Genomic DNA, 23,426 nt, shown 5'->3' with positions numbered 1-23,426 from the left:
GCCACACTGAACTATGCCTTGAGTTATTGTCTTCCAGTCAGTTCCCTCTGTATGGACCAAAACAGAAATGGGGAGGGGGAGGGGAAATGCATTTCAGTTCTTAAAAAAAAAAAAAAAAACCAAGACGAGCAAACAAAACGTACTGACCTAGAGATCTTATGAGATCTGATTTAATTGAAGCTCTCTTTAAACTGGAACTGACAATGATACCTTCTCAAGACTGATAAACAACCCGCCCGGGGCCTGGCACCGCGGTCTGTTCCCCACAGCCACCCATCGGCTGACCTACCCCGGGCTATGCTGGCCCCAAAGGCACCGCAAATAGATCAGCTTTTAGCTAGACTCTCCCATCACATCCAGCCTGGAGCGGCTTCTTCCAGTGTGGGCCATTCAGCAAAGGCGTCTAGTCGCCCATCTCTGGCCACAATGACCGTTTTAAAAATAAATGAGCTCCAGCTCTAATCACAAAACCCACCAGCTGTGAAGAATAGAGCCACATCTGTTACCACGGGGCCCAAGCATTTATGCAGAAGCTCTGCCCCCGCCGCTCCGTCGAGGCTCCGCGGTCGGTCGGAGCAGCCCTCCCGGCCCGGGAAGTCTCGGGTCCGGGGGCGAGAAGGCGGCGCCCGGCCGAGATCTGCCGGCCGGAGGCAGCGTGCTCCTTTGGGAGGTGTCCAGGAAGATCCGGCCCGAGCCCCCGGGCGGAGGGGGGGTGTCACTTGGGATTTGTGCGCGTCCCGTCCCCGCCCCACCCCCCCAGCCCCACTTTAAGCAAAAGGCCGAAGGGTTTCGACCCCCCGATCGCCCACTTCGAGCTCACGCTTAGGGCCCTTTGGCCGCCGTCCAGCGGACAGAGAAAGCAATCCCGCAGCGAGGCGAAAGCACTCTGTGAATGAAGGTGGAATCGGCGAGAAAATAATTTTTCTTCTCGGCTGAGCCCGTCAGCTGCCCCGGGGGCATTTGTGGGGGACAGTCCTTCTCCCGAGAAGACCCCTCCACTCTCCGCAGTGGACATACACGTCCCCGCAGTGGCCACACACGTGCCCCCCGGGGGCCGTACGAGTTTGGGAATGGGGGCGCGAGCCCCCGGGGCGAGGGGATTCACCCGGGGCGGGGGGCCGCAAGCCCACTCCCCCACTGCACTCCGCGAGGGTCGGGAAGGGGGCGCCTGGAAGGGCGGTCGGCCGAGAGGCGGGGCGGAGGGGGGGGTCCGGGGGTCCCCGCCGCCGCCGAGGTCCCGGGGAAGCGGGAGGGGCCGCACCTGAGGAATCCGCCTCCGGCCGCTGCGGCCGCCGCCTCGCTCCGCCCCGGGGACCTGGGCGCGCGGCCAGCTTGCCCGGCACACACAGACGCCAGCCAGCGGCGGCGCTAGCTCCTCGGAGGAGCGCGGCCGAGCGAGCGGAGCGCGGCGCCGCCACCCGGCTGGGGGTGGGGAGACGAGCCCCGACCCAGGCGAGGGCCACCCCCGGTCCTCGGCCCTCGCGCGCTGCCAGGGCCAGGTGAGCGGCTGTGGGGACTCGGGGCGCGGGGAGGCGGCAGGGCGCGGGGTTGGTGGTGATGAGAGGTGGCCAGCCGGGCGCGAGCGCGCGCCGCTGCGCCGCCGGCGCTGCCCTTTGGCGGGCTGTGCACACCCTGCCTGCGCGGGCCGGCGCGCGGCTGACTTTTTCTGGAGGGCTAGCCCGGCGGAGCGCGGGGCGTGAGCGCCGCTGCGTTTGTACGGCGAGGCCGGGCGCCCGTGCCAGCCCCAAGCCCCACGAGGAGACCCAGTCCGTGCGGTCCGCGCCCCAAGGCCAGAGGCCTGTCACCGCCGCCTTTGTGGCGGGAGCGAGGGAGCCCGAGCCGGGGGGCTGCGGGAGGCGGGGAGCGCCCCTCGGGAGCGTCTCCTGGAGCCCGCGGGCCGCCAAGGGGGGGTCTCCCGGGCGCGGGGTTAGGGGCGTTAGGTAGGGAGGCGCGGAGGTGACGCGCGAGGATGGAGAGAGCCGAGCCCCGGGTGGAAAGTTGGGAGCGTCCGGCGGTGGCCGGGCGTTTGCCCGGGGTGCCCGGGCGGCTCGGCTCCGCACGAAATGTCACTCGGTCACGGGCGCGCGCGCGCGTGTTCTCCGGCCATCGTTCGAATTTCTCTGAGAGGGGCTGGGGACCCCTCTTGTGCCGACGGAGACACAAAGAGTTGTGTTGACAGCTGACCTGACGCGAGCGGACGGCGCGGAACGGTGTGTGCAGGGCCGGGGATGGGGAGGGAGGCGAGGGATGCGGAGGCGGTTTGTTAAAGTTCATCAATTTCCTCAGTCCGTCTTCCGGGCTCCGGGGAAAAAGGAACGCTCGGTTTCGATGCACTTCATGGGGCGAATCAGTCCGCCCGAGCCCACGTCGGGTCCAGAGCCGGATTCGCCCGCGGGGCCGGACGGAGCCCGGAGAAACACCTCCTCGATCGGTTCCTTTCCTCCGGTTGCTTGACTGATGCAAGGTCCTTATCCACCACTGCGGCCCTCTGGCCCCGGTGGAGAAGACAGAAACCACGTTTTAATTTGTCCTCCTCCCTCGCCCGGGAGGTGGGAAATCCCACTTAAATCTCATTTTTAAAAAATCTAGCTATTTAAAGATGGGGAAGAGTTTGTCCGCAAAAGGTTTTTTGAATGAAACCCCCCTTTTAGAAACCTCCGCTTCCTCTGTACATCTTTTTTTTTGAGGGGGAGGGGTACTTTAAATCCTGGAATTCTCTTTTGAGTTTTGGAACTGTGTTGGGTTTTTTTTTTTCCCCTTTCGGAATATTTCTATGTAGTTTTTACAAACCTCAATACTGAAAATTTCAGATAGAGAAAAATTTAAATAATTGTTTTATTAAAATAGTATTAGAATTACGTGCAGGTAGGCATGTGTTTCAACGGAAAGATTTAATTAATGAATATTGGAAAGTTATATGCAAAGGATGAAAATTTCAAACACCAGTGTAAAATACGCCCTCTGTCTCAGAGACCCATATTCCTAATGCCCTAATCCTTCCTTCACCCAGAGGCAACCACTCTCCTCCATTGTATATCCTTCTATAAACCTTCTGTTAGAATGGAATTACATTGTGGAAATCGAGGATGAAAGGAACTGGATATGTAAGACTGAACTGCGTCTCAGTGGTGATGAATCTTAATTTGATATTCACTTATGATGATGTTAGACCCTTTCATTTGGCCTAAGGCACTTATCAGTTAGAATGCTAAAAATCTTAGAACAAGCATTCAGTGCAAAGCAGAACTATTAAATGGTTATCTCCCTCCATCACCAGTTTCTCCTGGTTTTTATAAGCTTTGTTATTTATAATCTTTGATTTTTCTCCCATTTTGGAGCTCTTTATGAAGTAGAGAATGAAAACTATAGCTATTCTATCAAGCGCAGCACATATCTGCAAGACATTGAAAGGATATATGAATACTCCCACTGACACGAGATAGTATAAAAATTTCAATAGTATGAAGGCCAAGGTTAAGACATTTGGTCATATCTCTTAGTTCCAGGCTTGGATTTGCCATAAACTAGCTAAATGAACTAACTTTCTAAGAAATGCTTTTGTTTCCTCCCCCAGTTAAATAAAGGAATTGAACCATGTGGCTTCTGAGCCTCCTTCTAACTCCAAAATCCTGTGATTTTTGGTAAAATGGTAGTTCTGTAGGTGTCCTAAGACTGGGTAAGGATAAACCAGTTGGATCTGTGGGTATTAGTGGAGTGACCCCCCCCAAAAAAAATCCTAATGGTAGATTCATAAAGAAGTTGAGATGTTTAAACAACATTCCTGCTTTTATGAGATTGATATCATTGGAGAACAGCTACTTTATTTTCCCACAAAATGTCTGTTTATGCTACTGAAAAAGGTCGAACCCTGAAAGGGCCTCTGTGTATCACCTTGTATGGCTAAGGAGAGTGAATTTTCTTCACAGCTCATGGTGCCATTTTTAGGGAAATTACTCTTACCAGACTCTTACTTTTCTTCTTAAAGTGGAAATAAAGTTCATTGACCTACTTCAAAGGAACTTTACCTAATTTAATTAGCGATTCTCAAAAGTATTTAGAATATGAATAATCCTTATGGCCAAGCTATTTTAGTGACTTTATAAATATTCACTTAGAGATCATGTTCTTAGTAGAAAACTTTTCTAATCTCTAAGACACCTGCAACTGCAAATTCCTAGAGGGGTGCAGGGAGCCGAGGAGTGATTTCAAGGTTATGACAGTAAAAAGAGTTAAGTGATTTTAGTCACTATATGTGATCTCAGTTAAGGGTTTCAGAAGGACACTGTAAGTGGCGGTTACAGAAATCATTCTTGTTAAAGAAAGAGATCTCATACTTTGAAGATTCAGAGTCAACAACAAAGAATATGATGTATTTAGTCTGAATATCTGTAATATAAATACATTGCAGTGAAGTTTTAGGAGTTGTTCAACTGGGGTGATAAGAATATGAACTAGAAGGTTAGATTTGTAAGGGTGCCGAGAGTAATCTTGATTGACAAAACTAACAAAAACAAAAGAAGATTAAGTACCAGTAATGAAGTTCTTCTAAAATGGAACCGTTTTTGTTTTTGACCAGCTTCCATCCCATCCTTACCATGTGAATATGTATTTTTATAAATGTCTTATCATATTGCACATGTTTCTATAATTTACTTTCTACTGTTTACAAGTAGTTTATTGTATCATAATTTACTTAGCTCTTTCTTTGTTTCATGATTTTCCTGTTTTTTAAAAAATATAAGGGCTACCCTTATGAATGGGACAAACAAACAAACTTAGAATTGTTTCCCTAGAGAGGTAATACAGTGTAGTTCTAAATAGTTGGGGTCTAAAATTAAAGGTTCTGTGTCCAAAACAGCTCCATCCCTTATGGGCAATATTGGGCAAGTAACTTATTTTCTTAGAGCTTCCTAATCTGTAAAGTAGGTGTAGTAATAGCTCTTAATATGGTTAAGATAAAAAAGCAGTAATACATGTAAAAAGCATTTACACATGTAAGTGTTAGCTCTTTTTTAATTGGGAAATTTCCTGATTTCTTGTAATCTCCAAATTACTTTCCAGAAGGGTTACATAAATTTATGCTTATTTGTGTGTACTTATTTTAAACATTTATGTTATTGTGACTCATTTGATCAGTGTAAAATTGTATCCGTTTGTTTTGATTTGCATTCCTTTGATCTTGTGTGAGGTGAGAGGTAATTTTTTTTTCAATAGTATTGCTACAGTTTTCTACTTGGAGAGGTGGAAATTTCATCACCTCAGCCATTTTGAACAAGACTATAAGACAAGCCAATAGGACAGGTCAGTCACAACACTAATGAGTGAACCAAATTTTCCAAGTTTCTTTCAGATTAGTTGTCGTTTTCTTGTATTCTCGACTGGTGGTGGATTTTATCCATTATTCTTAAAAATAGGGCTGTTAAAATTAATGAATAGTGTCCTCTATCAATCCCATTTAAGTGAAAATGCAGTCCTCTCTTTTTTCCCTCGAAGGGCTGATTTTTATTAATTAGCATTACTATGATCCAAATTGGTGGATTTTAGCCAGGAATGCTTCCTAAAATGGGGGGAGAAAAGATCAGAGAGAGAAAGTTTCATGATCGCTAATCATGTTATTTTTTGGCTACCAGGGGGTAATGAAGTTATATCCTCTGACTTGAGTTCTTATACAGTCAAGGTAATTTAGACTGCACAAAAGCATGCCCTTGTTAGTTCTGGAGTTCCAGCAGCCCTGATATTTCTGGCAAACACACACCCAACGTGGATAACAGCAGCTCTTTGTGCTCCTGGGCTCCAGGAGGGCTTCCTATTGTGTACTCTTCCTTGCCTCCCATTCTTGACTGACTGGTGATAGCAGCTCCTCCAAGTCCAGATGTGAAGTCCCCACAGGGCTGCCTCTCTGCAGCCTGGCTCTGTGTTTATCCCCACCACCCACCCCTTCAGTGCCTTTGCTTTTGTCCTCTGACATAGGGAATTCTCTCTTTTCAAGGTTGTGGTTTCAGATTTTATTTTTAGTTTATCTCTGTGCTTTATGAGTGTCTTCAACAGTCCCTACAGTAGAAACTGTAAGCGTGATTAACATAGATTAACACTTAATCGGCACTGGATAAATGTTTGTTGCTGTGAACCATATCTCGGATGGTCTTCTCTGTTCCTGGGCATCATGCTATTTTTATGGTAAAATAGAAAACAAGCTCAGGCTGTGTGGTGGATTGCTGCGTTTGCCTATACTACCAAGGTTAGGAGTTAGGGAACCTGCTTGCTTTGGCCCTTTGAACTTCTTGTGTGTTTAGAGAAGATTCTTAATTCTTGTGTCTTTCTTTTCTTCTGTAAAATGGGATGAACAATTAAAGGACTGCTCTAATTATCCACCTTCTGCACAGAATTGTTGTGAAGGTAAAATGAACTAATAAATGTGGGCATGTTTTAGAAGAAAAGGGTGTATGAGTTCACACTGTGTCGTCATAATTACACATTATTACTACACATCCAGAAGTGTCCGTGTCATAATTACATATTATCACTACACATCCAGGAGTGTCTGTATCTTTGAGGAAGCCCTATCCCAGTGTGGAGCTGTGCTGGGAGCATGGGGTTAGATGAAAATTTTGGGGGTCCAACCCAGATCGTGGGAGTGGGGCCTGTTCTACATTTTAACAACACTTCTGATACTGACCCACTCCCATTGGGAGTAGTAAACGTCAGTTAATCCCTAGAATAGTATTCTCCTTGTTAAATGTTACTGGTAAAATAATCCAGAAATACAACATCACTTTTGCCTGCTGAGTATGAAATGAAAGTTAGCTATTATCATTCACCTTTTAACCTCTCTGAATGTGATTCAGAGCAGGAATTGTAAATTCAGGTGCCTTGGAGCAGGTAGTTTGCCTGAGAGAAGCAGGACACCTGTAAGATAATAGGGTATGCCAAGTTCTGGTGGGCAAGAAAGACTGAAGGTAGCATGATTTCTAAGGCTACACTGACGTTTGCCCTGTATGTTGCTGTTAACTAGATCATTTGATTTTTGTCAAATGGAACTGAAAATTCATATTTTTATATGAATTTAAATGATGGCAGTAAATTCAGATGGTAAAGAATCTGCCTGCAGTGCAAGAGACCCGGGTTTGATCCCTGGATCGGGAAGATCCCTGGAGAAGGGAATGGCAGTCCGCTTTGGTGTTCTTGCCTGGAGAATTCCAGGGGCAGAGGAGACTGGAGAGATACAGTCCATGGGGTCACAAAGAGTTGGACATGACAGAGCAACTAACACACAATACATTTTAAAGAAAACATATGGACCCAGGAAAACAAATCTGGAAGCCAGATAATTTCCAGCTTCTCAATTAATTGACATGGGTGGGGATTTCCCTGATGGTCCAGTGGTTAGGACTCCCTACTTCCGCTGCAGGGGGCGCCAGTTCAATTCTTGGTCAGGGAACTTAAGATCCTGCATGGTGGCCAGTGTGGCAAACCCCAACAAACAAAAAACAAGAAAACAAGCCCAAAAAATGGGTGAAAATATTTGCATTTGGATTATTATGATGACAGAAGAAAGCACTCTGTTCAACATTATTAATAAAGAAATGCACATGAAAACCATACAGACATATTTCGACTTTCAGGTTATAAAGATTTAGTACATCAATAATATCTAGCACTGGCAACGCGATAAAGAAAAGGTTTCTGTTATACACTATAAAATGACAATTACAACTTTTCTGGAGAGCAATTTGGCATCATGTGTCAAGATTTTAAATGTCTGTACCTATACTGTTCAATGTGGCAGTCCATCACTATCTGTGGCTATTTAAATTTAAACTAATTAACATTATATAAAACTAAAGATTTGGTTTCTCATTTGCACTAGTCACGTTTCAAGTGCTCATTAATTGCATGTGGTGGGTGGCTACAATATTGGACTGTGATGATGTGGAACTTTTTCTTCATCAGAGAAAGTTCTTATGGATAGCACTGGTCGAACCTCTGAGTCAGAAACTTCCCTTCTAGGAATTTGTTAGAAAGAAATAATTAGACAAATGCATGTAGTAATAACATCATCTTAAACATTATTTATAGGAGTAAAAAATTAGAAACAAACTGAACATCATATTTTACTAAAAACTGTATTGTATTATCCAGTATTCTTGCCTGGAGAATCTCAGGGACAGGGGAGCCTAGTGGGCTGCCGTCTACGGGGTCGCACAGAGTCGGACACGACTGAAGCGACTTAGCAGCAGCAGCAGCAGCAGTGTTGTATTAAACATCCATGGGGTTCTTCATTTCTTCCTTTTCTAGTTGTTTGAGGTGTAGAGTTAGGTTATTTATTTGACTTTTTTCTTGTTTCTTGAGGTGTGCCTGTATTGCTATGAACTTTCCCCTTAGGACTGCTTTTACCGTGTCCCACAGGTTTTGGGTTGTTGTGTTTTCATTTTCATTCGTTTCTATGCAAATTTTGATTTCTTTTTTGATTTCTTCTGTGATTTGTTGGTTATTCAGCAGCGTGTTGTTCAGCCTCCATATGTTGGAATTTTTAATAGTTTTTCTCCTGTAATTGAGATCTAATCTTACTGCATTGTGGTCAGAAAAGATGCTTGGAATGATTTCTATTTTTTTGAATTTACCAAGGCTAGCTTTATGGCCCAGGATGTGATCTATCCTGGAGAAGGTTCCATGTGCGCTTGAGAAAAAGGTGAAATTCATTGTTTTGGGATGAAATGTCCTATAGATATCAATTAGGTCTAACTGGTCTATTGTATTGTTTAAAGTTTGTGTTTCCTTATTAATTTTCTGTTTAGTTGATCTATCCATAGGTGTGAGTGGGGTATTAAAGTCTCCCACTATTATTGTGTTATTGTTAATTTCTCCTTTCATACTTGTTAGCATTTGTCTTACATACTGCGATGCTCTCCGTGTTAGGTGCATATATATTTATAATTGTTATATCTTCTTCTTGGATTGATCCTTTGATCATTATGTAGTGACCTTCTTTGTCTCTTTTCACAGCCTTTGTTTTAAAGTCTATTTTATCTGATATGAGTATTGCTACTCCTGCTTTCTTTTGGTCCCTATTTGCATGGAAAATCTTTTTCCAGCCCTTCACTTTCAGTCTGTATGTGTCCCCTGTTTTGAGGTGGGTCTCCTGTAGACAACATATGTAGGGGTGTTGTTTTTGTATCCATTCAGCCAGTCTTTGTCTTTTGGTTGGGGCATTCAACCCATTTACGTTTAAGGTAATTACTGATAGGTATCATCCCGTTGCCATTTACTTTATTGTTTGGGGTTCGAATTTATACACCATTTTTGTGTTTCCTGTCTAGAGAATATCCTTTAGTATTTGTTGTAGAGCTGGTTTGGTGGTGCAGAATTCTCTCAGCTTTTGCTTATCTGAGAAGCTTTTGATTTCTCCTTCATACTTGAATGAAATCCTTGCTGGGTACAATAATCTGGGCTGTAGGTTATTTTCTTTCATCATTTTAAGTATGTCTTGCCATTCCCTCCTGGCTTGAAGAGTTTCTATTGAAAGATCAGCTGTTATCCTTATGGGAATTCCTTGTGTGTTATTTGTTGTTTTTCCTTGCTGCTTTTAATATTTGTTCTTTGTGTTTGATCTTTGTTAATTTGAGTAATATGTGTCTTGGGGTGTTTTGCCTTGGGTTTATCCTGTTTGGGATTCTCTGGGTTTCTTGGACTTGGGTGATTATTTCCTTCCCAGTTTAGGAAGTTTTCAACTATTATCTCCTCAAGTATTTTCTCATGGTCTTTCTTTTTGTCTTCTTCTTCTGGAACCCCTATGATTCAATGTTGTAGCGTTTAATATTGTCCTGGAGGTCTCTGAGATTGTCCTCATTTCTTTTAATTCGTTTTTCTTTTATTCTCTCTGATTCATTTATTTCTACCATTCTATCTTCTAATTCACTAATCCTATCTTCTGCCTCTGTTATTCTACTATTTGTTGCCTCCAGAGTGTTTTTAATTTCATTTATTGCATTATTCATTGTATATTGACTCTTTTTATTTCTTCTAGGTCCTTGTTAAACCTTTCTTGCATCTTCTCAATCCTTGTCTCAAGCTATTTATCTGTGATTCCATTTTAATTTCTAGATTTTGGATCAATTTCACTATCATTATTCGAATTCTTTATCAGGTAGATTCCCTATCTCTTCCTCTTTTGTTTGGTTTGGTGGGCATTTATCCTGTTCCTTTATCTGCTGGCTATTCCTCTGTCTCTTCATCTTGTTTAAATTGCTGAGTATGGGGTGTCCTTTCTGTATTCTGGCAGTTTGTGGAGTTCTCTTTATTGTGGCTATTCCTCACTGTGTGTGGGTTTGTACAGGTGGCTTGTCAAGGTTTCCTGGTTAGGGAAGCTTGTGTCAGTGTTCTGATGGGTGGAACTGTATTTCTTCTCTTTGTTCAGTCGCTGTGGGGAGGGGAGGAGAGGGATGCTGCAAGCAAATAACACTGGCGTGCGCCGCAGTGCCTCAGCCACACTGGGTCTGCCCCCGCTCACTGCGCGTGTAGCCTCCCAGCCCACACTGCTCGGGCTCTAGGTTGTTCCGCCGGGAACAATCCGAGGCTGGCCCTGGGTTGCATGTACCTCCCAGGTCCAAGCCGCTCAGGTTCAGGCACTCGGATAGTCCTCAGAGGCGCAGACTCAGTTGGGCCTGAGTATTGTGCTCTTCCCAGGTCCGAGCAGCTCAAGTGATGAGGTGTTTGGCGAGCGCCAATGCTGCGACTTATCGCCTCCCGCCACTCGGTTATCTGGGCGCAAAACCGCGCACCTTCTTAGGCAGATGTTAACTGTCCAGACCCCCAAGAAGTTTTAGTTAGCAAAGAAGCCTGCTTACAGTTTTATAGATAATGTCTCTCTGGGGCTGCGATTGCCCCCTTCCGGCTCTGGCTGCCTATCACCGGAGGGGGAAGGTCTGCAGCCGGCTATCTCTGTTCAATTCTTTGTTCCGTGCGCGGGCCTGGCGGTCTTAGGTTGGGGCTGGCTTTTCGCGTAGTAGATATCCCACAGTCTGGTTTGTTAACCCAAATTATTTCGCTCAGATAGTGCTCAGGGTATTCAGGCCAGATTCTTACTCTAAGCGATGCAGCCCGCGCTGCGCCTCCCTGCCCAGCCCCCGCTTGTTAATGGCACCTGCAGGCGTCTGCGCTGCTTCTCCACTGGGGGAGTTACCGTAGGACTCGCAATCTTCAAGTTTTAATTGTTTATTTATTTTTTCTTCCTGTTATGTTGCCCTCTGTGCTTCCAAAGCTCGGCACAGATTCGGCAGTGAGAAGGTTTCCTGGTGTTTGGAAACTTCTCTCTTTTTAAGAAACAACTAGAAAAGGAAGAAATGAAGAACCCCAGGGTTAGTAGAAGGAAAGAAATCTTAAAAATTAGAGCAGAAATAAATGCAAAAGAAACAAAAGAGACCATAGCAAAAATCAACAAAGCCAAAAGCTGGTTCTTTGAAAGGATAAATAAAATTGACAAACCATTAGCCAGACTCATCAAGAAACAAAGGGAGAAAAATCAAATCAATAAAATTAGAAATGACAGTGGAGAGATCACAACAGACAATATAGAAATACAAAGGATCATAAGAGACTATTATCAACAATTATATGCCAATAAAATGGACAACGAGGAAGAAATGGACAAATTCTTAGAAAAGTACAACTTTCCAAAACTCGACCAGGAAGAAATAGAAAACCTTAACAGACCCATCACAAGCATGGAAATTGAAACTGTAATCAAAAATCTTCCAGCAAACAAAAGCCTAGGTCCAGACGGCTTCACAGCTGAATTCTACCAAAAATTTAGAGAAGAGCTAACACCTATCCTGCTCAAACTCTTCCAGAAAATTGCAGAGGAAGGTAAACTTCCAAACTCATTCTATGAGGCCACCATCACCCTAATACCAAAACCTGACAAAGATGCCACAAAAAAAACTATAGGCCAATATCACTGATGAACATAGATGCAAAAATCCTAAACAAAATTCTAGCAATCAGAATCCAACAACACATTAAAAGATCATACACCATGACCAAGTGGGCTTTATCCCAGGGATGCAAGGATTCTTCAATATCCGCAAATCAATCAATGTAATACACCACATTAACAAATTGAAAACAAAACCATATGATTATCTCAATAGATGCAGAGAAAGCCTTTGACAAAATTCAACACCCATTTATGATAAAAACTCTCCAGAAAGCAGGAATAGAAGGAACATACCTCAACATAATAAAAGCTATATATGACAAACCCACAGCAAACATTATCCTCAATGGTGAAAAATTGAAAGCATTTCCTCTAAAGTCAGGAACAAGACAAGGGTGCCCACTTTCACCATTACTATTCAACATAGTTTTGGAAGTTTTGGCTACAGCAATCAGAGCAGAAAAAGAAATAAAAGGAATCCAAATTGGAAAAGAAGAAGTAAAACTCTCACTATTTGCAGATGACATGATCCTCTACATAGAAAACCCTAAAGACTCCACCAGAAAATTACTAGAACTAATCAATGATTATAGTAAAGTTTCAGGATATAAAATCAACACACAGAAATCCCTTGCATTCCTATACACTAATAATGAGAAAACAGAAAGAGAAATTAAGGAAACAATTCCATTCACCATTGCAACGAAGAGAATAAAATACTTAGGAATATATCTACCTAAAGAAACTAAAGACCTATATATAGAAAACTATAAAACACTGGTGAAAGAAATCAAAGAGGACACTAATAGATGGAGAAATATACCATGTTCATGGATTGGAAGAATCAATATAGTGAAAATGAGTATACTACCCAAAGCAAGTTATAGATTCAATGCAATCCCTATCAAGCTACCAACAGTATTCTTCACAGAGCTAGAACAAATAATTTCACAATTTGTATGGAAATACAAAAAACCTCGAATAGCCAAAGCGATCTTGAGAAAGAAAATGGAACTGGAGGAATCAACCTACCTGACTTCAGGCTCTACTACAAAGCCACAGTTATCAAGACAGTATGGTACTGGCACAAAGACAGAAATATAGATCAATGGAACAAAATAGAAAGCCCAGAGATAAATCCACGCACATATTGACACCTTATCTTTGACAAAGGAGGCAAGAATATACAGTGGATTAAAGACAATCTCTTTAACAAGTGGTGCTGGGAAATCTGGTCAACCACTTGTAAAAGAATGAAACTAGAACACTTTCTAACACCATATACAAAAATAAACTCAAAATGGATTAAAGATCTCAACATAAGACCAGAAACTATAAAACTCCTAGAGGAGAACATAGGCAAAACACTCTCTGACATACATCACAGCAGGATCCTCTATGACCCACCTCCCAGAATATTGGAAATAAAAGCAAAAATAAACAAATGGGACCTAATTAAACTTAAAAGCTTCTGCACATCAAAGGAAACTATTAGCAAGGTGAAAAGACAGCCTTCAGAATGGGAGAAAATAATAGCAAATGAAGCAACCGAACAAACAACTAATCTCAAAAATATACAAGCAACTCCTACAGCTCAACTCCAGAAAAATAAATGACCCAATCAAAAAATGGGCCAAAGATCTAAATAGACATTTCTCCAAAGAAGACATACAGATGGCTAACAAACACTTGAAAAGATGTTCAACATCACTCTTTATCAGAGAAATGCAAATCAAAACCACTATGAGGTACCATTTCACACCAGTCAGAATGGCTGCGATCCAAAGGTCTACAAATAATAAATGCTGGAGAGGGTGTGGAGAAAAGGGAACCCTCTTACACTGTTGGTGGGAATGCAAATTAGTACAGCCACTATGGAGAACAGTGTGGAGATTCCTTAAAAAACTGGAAATAGAACTGCCTTATGATCCAGCAATCCCACTGCTGGGCATACACACTGAGGAAACCAGAAGGGAAAGAGACACGTGTACCCCAATGTTCATCGCAGCACTGTTTATAATAGCCAGGACATGGAAGCAGCCTGGATGTCCATCAGCAGATGAATGGATAAGAAAGCTGTGGTACATATACACAATGGAGTATTACTCAGCCATTAAAAAGAATACATTTGAATCAGTTCTAATGAGGTGGATGAAACTGGAGACTATTATACAGAGTGAAGTAAGCCAGAAGGAAAAACATAAATACAGTATACTAACGCATGTATATGGAATTTAGAAAGATGGTAACGATAACCCTGTGTACGAGACAGCAAAAGAGACACTGATGTATAGAACAGTCTTATGGACTCTGTGGGAGAGGGTGGGAAGATTTGGGAGAATGTCATTGAAACATGTGAAATGTCATGTATGAAACGAGATGCCAGTCCAGGTTCAGTGCACGATGCTGGATGCTTGGGGCTGGTGCGCTGGGAAGGCCCAGGGGGATGGTATGGGGAGGTTGGGAGGGAGGAGGGTTCAGGATGGGGAGCATGTGATTTTTTTTTAAATATTTAATAAACAAACAAACAAAAAAAAATAAATAAATAAACATCCATGGACTTCCCAGGTGGCTCAGTGATGAAGAATCCACATGCCAATGTAGGACACTTGGGTTCATTCCCTGGGTTGGGAAGATGCCCTGGAGTAGGAAATGGCAACCCACTCCAGTATTCTTGCCTGGAAAATTTCATGGACAGAGGAACCTGGCAGGCTACAGACCATGGGGTCGTAAAGAATCAGACATGACTGAGCAACTGGGCACACACACACACAAATATCCATCATACATTGTTAGTGACAATATCCCTGTTGCAGAATCATTTTATTTATTTAGGTAGATAACTTAAGTACACAGAAATTAAGTAAGTGTTAGTCGCTCATTTGTGTCCGACTCTATGCAACCCCATGGACTATAGCCCGCCAAGCTCCTCTGTCCATGGAATTCTCCAGGCAAGAATAGTGGAGTGGGTTGCCATGCCCTCTCCAGGGGATCTTCCCAACCCAAGGATCGAACCTGAGTCTCCTGCATTGCTGGCAGATTCTTTACCATCTGAGCCACCAGGGAAGCCCACATAGAGATTAGGGGAACAAATTTTCTCCTCCAGCAAATGATTGTAGTTATGACAGAGCTCTGCCTTTTTAGCCTGTAGCTCTTCTCATAGTTAGACTTGGTTGACTTTTACAAAAGAGCAAGCAGAGACACTTGACAATTCTGCAGGCTGCATCAGTATCACTGGGGTTCCTGTTAGAAATTCAGAGGCTCAGACTCCATTCCAAACATCCGGAATCAGAATGTCTCGAAGGGCCTGGGGATCTGTGTAATAACAAGCTCTCTACTTCCTGCCGGTATCTGCCTCCTATCACTGATCTCTGGAGCTTTATTTGTTTTATCTTGGCCAAGTGCGATCTCCTTGAACTCGATCCAGGCCTCGTTTGAGATGCTTCAGAGGTGGCAGTGAAGAAAACTAACAAACATCCCTGTCCTGATGGGAATCAAACAATAAGCAAAAGAAATATCAGTAAAATATGTTGTCTTTTAGGTAGTGAGAAGCTCTGGGGAGGAAAACTGAAGCAGAAAGAGGACTTAGAAAGTGAGATGGGAGTTGAGATTCTCTCTAGGGTGTGACTGAGAAGTGACATCTAAGTGAGGACCTGAAGGCTGGGAGGGACGGAACTCTTGGAAATTTGGAGGCAGAGAATTCTTGGCAGGGCTCAAATCCTCGGAGGGGTAACTGGGAGGCCACGGCAGGAAGAGCAGAGGCAAGTGAGAGAGAGAGGGGGATCAGATCAGAGCGGCCATCGAGATCTTCTGGCTTCAGAATTCTTTGTTCTCCCTAGTGTACCCCACTCCTCGAACTCTTGGGTTAATCAGTTTGTAATGAGATCAGACATCCTTAAATTCACTGTTTTTCAGTGTGATCTGTCGACACCTGCCTTATTCGCCTGGGGTCCTTGTTAAACGCGGATTACTTGTCCCTGAGGAATTAGAGTTTCTAGGCTGGGACCCTGGAATGTGCGTTTTAACGATCTTCTCAGGTGGTTTTTATGGACACGCAAGTCTGAGAACCACTCCTCACATTTATCATTTTGCAAGTTTAGCTTCTAGAAAGGAGGTGTGTCTAAAATTCTCACCACAGCCTGTGGAGGTCATAATGAGAAAATGTAATTGATACAGTGTCTCACTTACTTCCTGTATTTTAAAACTGATTAAACTGATACTACTTATAGTAAGTGACTGAAGCGAGTTAGCAGCAGCAGCAGCAGCATAGTAAGTTTATGTGTATACCTCTGTTGGAATATTCGGGGATGGGAAGATTATTGTCATAATTGTTACCCACATCAGAGGGTGCCGAACCTTTTCACTTGCGGGTTCTGTCTTCCCCCTCATCCAATCAGGTTTTTTTTGGAAAGGGTGAATTTCAATTTATTTGATTGTTTAAAATCATATTTTCTTTTTTCCCATTCTCTTTCTTTCTCTCTGCCTCTTGTTTATTTTCTCGTTCCTCTTCCTTCTTGAAATCTAACTATCTTAAACACCATTAATGTTTTGGTCACCATTCTCTTACACATTTCCATGCATATTTATATATATTCACCAACAAATAATTTTACATGATAGGGTCGTATGTTTTTTAAGAAAACTAGTCACACCTTTTAAGAAATTCATTGTTGTGTGTGCATAGTCACTTATTTGTGTCTGAACAACCCCATGGACTGTAGGTCACCAGGCTCCACTGTCCATGGGATTTCCCAGGCAAGAGTACTGGAGTAGGGTGCCATTTCCTTTTCCAAGGGATCTTCCTGACTCAGGGATCAAACCTGTGTCTCCTGAATGTGGCAGGCAGATTCTTTACCACTGAGTCATCTGGGTTCAGGGAGTCTAAATTACCTCTTTAACCTCCCTTTTCACTTCCACAGTGTGGCCAGTCTGCTCTTTATTTTGTTTAACTTTTTCCGTGATCATGGAAACATATATATACTGTATATCTTCAACATCTAATATATATTGTTGGATTATATATATATATATAATCACAATTATATATATAATTTCTTTTTCTTAATACTTAATGAAACACAAGACATACCTATAAGTCAAATGGTATAGCTCTTGTTTATTCGTTTCAATGACTGCATACTGTTCTGTGATACACATATTCCACAGTTAAACAACCATTAACTTCACCAGAGGATATTTATTTACACCAAACAAGAAACCAGAGTTGTATACTAAATGACAGGCATATCTGATTATATAATTTTAAAACATTTTTGTAAAGCAAAAAAAGAACTGTAAACAAATACCATAGACAAATGTTAGATTGAAAAAAATTCTTTGCATATGCAGACAAAAAATTACCATCTGAGATATAAGAAATCTTCACAAAATGATAATAAAAATATTTTCTAAAGCATAATTTTAAAACAGTTTTAAAATGCTGTGATTAGGTCATTCACAGAAGCACAATTCCAAATGGTCAAAAATATGAAAAATGCTTAACTTTATCAGTTATTGGAAATGCAAGTTAAAAATAATAGTAAGCTTCACTTGATACCTACCTGATATTAATATAGATCTTTAATTCACATTAAAATTTCCAAAATCAGTTTCTTTATTCACTGAAAATCTATGCAGAAACTTTTTTCTCAAAAGTTATACTAAAGTTATAAAGCATAATTATTTTCCAAGGTTTCTCATTTGCTCAGAGAATTGAAGGAGAGATTGACTTTTATTCCCTTTTAGACTCAACTCATAGCACAAGGCCCTGGAAAAGGAAATGGCAACCCCCTCCAGTATTCTTGCCTGGGAAATCCCATGGACAGAGGAGCCAGGTGGGCCTTAGTCCCTGGAGTCACAAAGGGTGGGACACAAGTTAGCAACACACAGCAACGACAGCATAGCCCAAGAGACAAGAATAGAGCCTAGAAAACTGGAGTTTGAGACCAGTTGCAGGACTTTCTTTTTTTCCAAAAAGTTTTCTTCAATTTCAAAACAAATTGTGGATTTTAGAGCCAGAGATGAATCCTAAGAGGAAAACAGGGTTTTACTTGACTTCCCAAGGTCACCTGGCTACTCCTTCACCCTTTCTGGTTTACTGTCCTGCTCCTCAGAATCTTCTCATGCCTTTAGCTGCAGCTAATATAGAGAAATCACATTTCAAGAATGTTTCCATTTTCAAAAAAGTATTGAATATACAGCATTTAAATAAATTATATTGTCATGGAGATTTTAAGTAGAAATAATAACATAATGAGAACAGTATAAAAAATCAGCAAAGACACATATCACTTACAATTCTACTACCCTTACAAAATGAACTGCTTTTCCAGCTTTACCTCAAGTACTTACCTATATGCATGAATGATTTCATAAATGATAATATTTCACTACTATTTCCAAGACCTTTTCGCAACTTTGACTTTCACGCTAGTCTGCTTGACTCTGGTCCTCTTCTGACCTGTTTTTCATGCCTGTCATTTCTAAGCCTTGAACTTTGTTTCATATCAGTTTCAACCTGGCTTAGATGCCTTCCTTAGCATTTCCCCGAAATAGTAGTGTTCCGTTCTAATGCATGGAAGAGAACAAAAAACTAAAGAAGTTAAACTAATTAATTCCTGATATCTCCAAAATATATGGGGAGAGGGTGCGGGGAGCGCTTCTTGGTGCTCGATGATATTGTCGAGGACTCGGGTTCTTTCTGTCATTTTCTGCTATCCTTAGTTGTTTGGTGTTTGTTTCCACCGTGTCTTCATTGCACTCAGGTGTCAGCAGCACATTCAAGCCTTGCAAGGTTCTGACTGGAGTCAGGAAAAGATTCTATTCCTTCCCAAATCCCATTGGTTAGAATTTATCACATACTCATGTGTAAGCTTTTCATACTTTTCATGGGATTCTCATTGAATCCCATTCTCCAAAGACCCCGACGCTGGGAAAGATTGAGGGCAAGAGAAGAAGGAGGCGGCAGAGGATGAGATGGTTGGGTGGCATCACCGATTCAATGGACATGAGTTTGAGCAAACTCTGCGAGATAGTGAAGGACAGGGAAGCCTGGCATGCTGCAGTCCATGGGGTCGCAAAGCATCAGACATGACTTGGCAACTGAATGACGTGTGCCAGCTAGTTACTGATGAGGAAAACAGAAATCCCACGACTAGTGTAAAATAATGAAGATTCACTCCAGAGCTTGGGGAAAAGTCTCTCTGAGGTAAGCATGAATAACCCACATTCACTCCAGAGCTTGGGGAAAAGTGTCTCTGAGGTAAGCATGAATAACCCACATGTTTTAATATGGAAAAAGATCAGGAAATGATTCAGTTATACAACTAGCAGCATGTGTCATGAAATCCAATTTCCTTAGTTCCTTTCAAGGCTTTTTATAATCTAAGCTCATGATAATCACATATAAAACCTCTGTTTTAGACAAGCCAATCAGTTGTCTTTCCTGCTTTTCTCATATGAGTTCCTACCTGTGGCTTGGCTCACTTTTCCCTTAGAAATCTCTTCCTATTCCCTAGTGCTGGCTGTGGCTATTTAAATTAAAATTAATTACAGTTAAATTAAAAATTCAGTTCTTCAGGCATACTAATTGCATTTCAAGGCCCTGGAATGGCCACGTGTAGCTAGTGTTTATTGTATTGAACATCACAGTTACAGACTATTTCCACCACTTTAGAAAGTTCTGTTCAGACAACACTAAAGAGTCTTGCAAATCATATTTAAACAGTGTTTGCCAAACTATAGGCCACTTGTATCAGAATCAACTAGAGATATGTATTTTTGCCCCAGCTTTATTGAGCATACAGCACTGTATAGTTTAAGGTGTACATCATAGTGATTTAACTTATTTGACTGATTTGACCTCATGAAATGATTACCAAAAAAGTTTAGTGAACAGCCAGATACAAAATTAAAGAAAAAAAATTATTTTCCTTGTGGTCAGAGTTCTTAGGGTTTATTGTCTTAACAACTTTTGTAACATACAGAAGTGTTAATTACATTGATTATGTTGTACATCATGTCCTTAGTATTTATCCTGTAACTACGAGTTTGTGCCTTTTGACTGCCTTCATCCAATTCCTGATCCTCTCACTCCCCACCTCTGGTAACCATAAAATTGTTTCTTTTCCTATGGGTTTGTTTGTTGGTTTGCTTTTGAAGTATAATTGACCAAACTATGTTAGTTCCTGTAAGAGAACATAGTGATTCGATATTTCTATACATTTCAAAATGATTACCTCAGTGTTTTGTTACCATCAATCACTATACAAAGAAAGGACATAATTATCAGCTTTATTTCCCACACTGTACATTTCATATCTGTGGTTCATTTATTTTGCTGTTGAAAGTTTGTACCTCTTTATCTCCCTCACTTATTTCTCTCTTCCCCCCACTCTCCTCTGGCACCCTCCTGTTTGTTCTCTGTATGGATGACTGTTTCTGTTTGTTTGTTTGTTTTGTTTTTTATATTTCAAATATAAGTGAAATCATACAGTATTTGTCTTTCTCTGTTTGACTTATTTTGGTTAGCATAGTTCTCTGTTTGTCCATCCATGTTTGCAAAAGGCAAACTTTCGTGTTTTTTTTAATGCCCGAATAATATTCCATTATATTTATATCTATATATATCTCCCATGTCTTCTTTATCCATTCGTCTATTGACCGACACTTAGGTTGCTTCTTACCTGGGATGATGCAAATTCTACTGTAGTGAACATAGGTGTGCATGAATCTTTTTGAAACAGTGCTTTTGTTTTCTTCAGAAAAATACCCAGAAGTAGAATTGCTGGACTGTATGGTAGTTCTATTTTTAGTTTTTTGAGGAATCTGTACTGTTTTACATAGTAGCTTCACCAATTTATATTCCCACCAGCATTATACAAAGGTTCTCTTTTCTCCACATCCTCACCCACACTTGTTTTTTGTGGTCTTTTTTGATGGTAGCTATTCTGACAGTGTGAGGAGTATCTCATTGTGGTTTTTGTTTGCATTTCCCTGATAATTAGTGATGTTGAGCATCTTTCATGTGCCTGTTGGCTATCTGTAGGTCTTCTGTGGAAAAACTTCTATTCAGATCCTCTGCTCATTTTTTAATCGGGTTGTTTTTTTAAAAAATTGAGTTGTATGAGTTCTTTGTATATTTTGGATATTAACTACTTATTGGATACTTGAAGTTGCTGTTTAAATGTTTAAAAACCAAGCTCTAAGTGTTTAGCCCCAGGCCACTTTTATGCCTCCAAAAGTTGAAGAAACTAGATCACTATGAGGTCTAGTTTACTTTATTTCCTTTATGGAAGTACCCTAAATATTGGACTTTTTATTAATTTTCTGCTTCTCTAAACTTTTATAGCACTTGTTGTTATGTATTAAAGTTTTAGATTTTCATTATAGATATTTATTATCTCTATTTCAGAAAGATTTTTTTTCTGAATGTTAGAATGTAAGCCCCTTGAGAAGAGATACTATGGCATTTTCCAAAATGTCTAATACAGTGTTGGGTACATAGTAAGTACAAAGTATTGACTGATTAATTACATTCTACAGAATTGACATATACAGTCTGTATTTAGTTGGCAATTCTTTGAAATGTCATAAAACTGTCTGTGGTATTGGGGAAAGAAGATAGATGATGGGAAAAGTATTTCCACAATATTTTTCCTCAATTTCATTTGTTAGAAATAAATCTGAAAACTTTCTGCTTAGATTTCTAACAAATGTTATATGATGATGTTCCCTATAAAAGTTTGGGTTTGCAGCATTTTTTTTAAATGGCCATTTTAAAATATGCTCTGATCCCTTGGTTCTCCTGTGGAACATAAACTAATCAATCCTTTGGAGTGATAGCTGATAGAGAAACTTCTTGTTGCAACTGAACTCCCCACATGAATCAGGGTTTACTTCCTATCTAGAGAATCCAGTAACTATTCTCCTCTATTTTAATGATTTAATAATCACATGAAAATTGTTGGAGCAGGAAGTTAAGGTCTTGGTATATTAGAGATATTAGACATATCCTTACAAGTTGCAGCCCAGTGAAGGATCAAGTTAGACTAATAATTAATATTAGTAATAGTCATATTACTAGTAATGGGAATCATGAACAGCAGCATCTCATTTAATGTAAAGACTAAATGTAAGGAATGCTTCTCTTACGTTCTTTTGTGCATAATTTCACAGATTGTATCATTCTGTGGGTTGACATGAAAACAAACAACAGCATTCTCTGGTAGGCTCATTACCTTAGAATACAAAGTGAAAGTGAAAGGCGCTCAGTCGTGTCCAACTCTTAGAGATGTCAGGTCCTATACAGTCCATGGAATTCTCCAGGCCAGAATACTGGAGTGGGTAGCCTTTCCCCTCTCCAGGGAATCTTTCCAAACTGGGGATTGAACCCACGTCTCCTGCATTGCAGGTGGATTCTTTACCAGCTGAGCCACAAGGGAAGCCCAGGAATACTGGAGTAGATAGCCTCTCCCTTCTCCAGCAGATTTTCCCAACCCAGGAAACAAACCGCGGTTTCCTGCATTCCAGGCATATTCTTTACCAACTGAGCTATCAGGGAAGCCACCTTATAATACAAAATTAATCTAATTTATTTTTCAAGAAATGAAATCTTTATTGAACAAATAACTATTTTCCACTGGAGATTCCTGATATATTTTTGATGTTCAGACAGTTGATTTATTTATTGGATTTATTTATTTGTTGGATTCCAGAACAGTCACCTTTCTGAGATAATGGATCAATGCACCAAGCAGGATGCCTATTACAAAATCATCCCTCAAGAAATCTCAGTTCTTTTTCCTCATCAGACTTGCTGAATGACATGCCTCAGACTTCATCATGTGTGTGTGCGTGTGTGCTAAGTTGCTTCAGTCATGTCCGACTCTTGTCTGGACTGTAGCCCACCAGACTCCTCTGTCCATGGGATTCTCCAGGCAAGAATACTGGAGTGGGTTGCCCTTTCCTCCTCCAGGGGATCTTCCCAACTCAGGGATCAAACCCACGTCTCCTGCTTGGCAGGCAGATTCTTTACCATAGCGCCACCAAGGGAAGCCAAGCGAAAAATGAGAAACAGTGTGATATTACAATTGCTGCTGCCCATTATTACTTCAAAGCCTTAAAAAAAGTAAGTACAGGTCAAACACAAACTTTACGGTGGAATTATGGTGTCTGTTTGCAATGCGTGACCTTTAGCTTCCCAAGGGTAAACAGCTATCTCGTAATCTCCCACGTAAAGGTATCTAAAGTGCGTGCGTGCTAAGTCACTTCAGTCGTATCTGATTTTGTGACCCTATGGGCTGTAGCCGGCCAGGCTCCTCTGTCCATGGGATTCTCCAGGCAAGAATACTGGAGTGGGTTGCCATGCCTTTCTCCAGGGGATCTTCCCAACCCACGGATGGAACCCGCGTCTCCTTCATTGGCAGGTTGGTTCTTTACTACTAGTGCCAGAATAGCAATTAGTATTAAATGTTTTGCCTCTGAACTAATATTA

The 23,426-nt window shown here is 41.5% G+C and overlaps 1 protein-coding gene across 1 annotated transcript in view; it reads left to right on the top strand.

Moving 5' to 3' along the window:
- The first annotated feature begins 1,336 nt into the window (after positions 1-1,336).
- GREB1L (GREB1 like retinoic acid receptor coactivator) overlaps positions 1,337-23,426 on the top strand; it is a 249,869-nt gene continuing 227,779 nt past the window's right edge. Inside the window, 1 exon segment of the mRNA XM_070361659.1 lies at positions 1,337-1,499. The gene's annotated coding sequence lies outside the window, so the exon portion shown is untranslated.

Source organism: Bos mutus, chromosome 24 (assembly GCF_027580195.1).
Source record: "Bos mutus isolate GX-2022 chromosome 24, NWIPB_WYAK_1.1, whole genome shotgun sequence".
Lineage (NCBI taxonomy): Eukaryota > Metazoa > Chordata > Mammalia > Artiodactyla > Bovidae > Bos > Bos mutus.
This window is presented reverse-complemented; position numbering and strand designations above follow the sequence as displayed.